Source organism: Alosa sapidissima, chromosome 13 (genome assembly GCF_018492685.1).
Source record: "Alosa sapidissima isolate fAloSap1 chromosome 13, fAloSap1.pri, whole genome shotgun sequence".
Lineage (NCBI taxonomy): Eukaryota > Metazoa > Chordata > Actinopteri > Clupeiformes > Clupeidae > Alosa > Alosa sapidissima.
This window is the reverse complement of record NC_055969.1, coordinates 26,632,517-26,634,659: the sequence shown is the minus strand read 5'-3', so window position 1 is coordinate 26,634,659 and position 2,143 is coordinate 26,632,517. Positions and strand designations below refer to the sequence as shown.

Genomic DNA, 2,143 nt, shown 5'->3' with positions numbered 1-2,143 from the left:
GCCACAACATCAGCAGGCTGTCACGCTATCTAAACCAGTGAGATGGGGCCACAACATCAGCAGGCTGTCACGCTATCTAGAACCAGTGAGATGGGGCCACAACATCAGCAGGCTGTCACGCTATCTAGAACCAGTAAGGAGGGGCCACAACATCAGCAGGCTGTTACACACTCTAGAACCAGCACTCTAGAACCAGCAAGGAGGAGGCCACAACATCAGCAGGCTGTCACTCACTCTAGAACCAGCAAGGAGGGGCCACAACATCAGCAGGCTGTCACGCTCTCTAGAACCAGCACTCTAGAACCAGTAAGGAAAGGCCACAACATCAGCAGGCTGTCACGCTCTCTAGTCAGAGAAGGTATAAAGCAAGAAAAACTATCTGTGCATGAAATTATCAGAAAATGTCAAAGCTGATATAGTGACCTATTTATTTTCACATCTTAAACAATCCTGACCCCCTCTGAGTTCTGGTACAGAATTTTGCCTGAGAACATTCTGGCTTCCAACACATTTCCTGTTTCCTGCTGGGTGATGAGTAGGGGCTGCTAGTCTGAGAATCGTATAGTTGGTTCAACAAAAAGTTATTGTGCGCACATCCCACCTTCTGGCAGGTGCAGGACAAAAAAAAACTACTCAAGTGAAAAAATATATAATGTCCGCAACACTGCTTTAGATTCCCATATATTTAATGTAGAAAAGGCAATGTTTCGACGCAGCTGGGTTGAAACGTTGCCTTCTGTACATTAAATATATGGGAGTCTAAAGCAGTGTTGCGGACATTATATATTGTTTCACTAATCGTATTGTTGGTGCCATGATGATGGAGTTTGTGAATAGTGTGAGTAATTGAGAATCGTATAGTTGGTGCCATGACGATGGAGTTTGTGAATAGTGTGAGTCATTAGAATCGTTTATACAACAATTGGGTTCTATGGAACTATTTATTTGTTTCTGATTGGCCGAGAGACGTTCCATGAGTTGGAATATCCCTGTGCTGTGAGAACCGTGCCGAGCACCGTGGTTCTAATACAGGCTTCACATATCCTGCTAGAGCACTTCAAGATACATTCAACATCACAGTATTGTATCCTGAGAAGTATGCTTACATAATTACAGTAATTGAACGTGCGCTGTGCTATAATGGAAACATTATTGCCTAGCAAAGTAGCCTTAATTGAGTTATTTTTTAATTATGCATGATTTACTTTTTATTACATTTTTAGGCTGGAATGCCTCGCGGCAACAATTGTGTTTAAATCTAGTAGGCCTAGTAACTGCTTCAGCCTCTGGTAAGCTCAGAAGGGGGCGGCAAGCGACTGGTAGCTTGAGAGCGACGTGTTGGAGACCCATGGTGTAGGACAACGACTTTTCATAGGCAACAGTATTAAGCCAACCAACAATATTAAAAAAAAATATTAAGAGCTCTTTTATTTTGAGTTAAATTGAAACAATGTTTTCTAGTGCTTGTGGACTGATAGCTAATTGATACCTTGGCTTGTATTTGGGGGCCGGCCTTTATTTGTCTGAATCGACCAAGCCATCGACCGGCTATTATCCGAGGCCTGGCTATAAATAGAATCCATAATTTGAGGATTGACAGTATGATCATTTTACTTTTTCTGCCTCCTGTAATTAATTATGCGTATCTTCCATCTTCCATATGGCATTCAAAAACCTTTAATCTTTAATTAGTTGACATTCATTTCATATGGCAGTTATGACACCATTACCGCTTCTATATTCATTCAGAACCATATGTTGACTCAGTGGTGATCAGGACAAGATGTTAACACACACACCCCCCCTCCAACACACACACACACACAAACAGCGGATATAATCTTGGGGAATGTATGGGGAGATTACAGATTTTTCTCCCTTGCTATTCAAATGAATAACAGTATTAGCATTTATTTTTATTGAGATTAGAACAGACAACCATACTGTATGAAAAAATACAATCTACATATTAAAATACAATTCAACAGCAATTTAAGCAAATGATAACCATCACATAGAGAAACATAGTTCTGCTCTTAAAAACATCACTTTGAAAATGGGGCCCATGAGCAACTCTGAACCCTTTCTGTTTAAAAATAGTTCTTATATGAAATGCAAAATGATGCAACCCTACCTCTGAGCA

The 2,143-nt window shown here is 40.6% G+C and overlaps 1 protein-coding gene across 4 annotated transcripts in view; it reads right to left on the bottom strand.

Annotated features, from left to right (window-relative positions):
- Positions 1-1,903: 1,903 nt before the first annotated feature.
- Positions 1,904-2,143, bottom strand: part of igsf9a (immunoglobulin superfamily, member 9a) — a 43,660-nt gene continuing 43,420 nt past the window's right edge. For all 4 annotated transcript variants that reach the window (XM_042058351.1, XM_042058350.1, XM_042058349.1 and 1 more), the window contains one exon: positions 1,904-2,143. This exon is cut by the window's right edge and continues 1,968 nt beyond it. The gene's annotated coding sequence lies outside the window, so the exon portion shown is untranslated.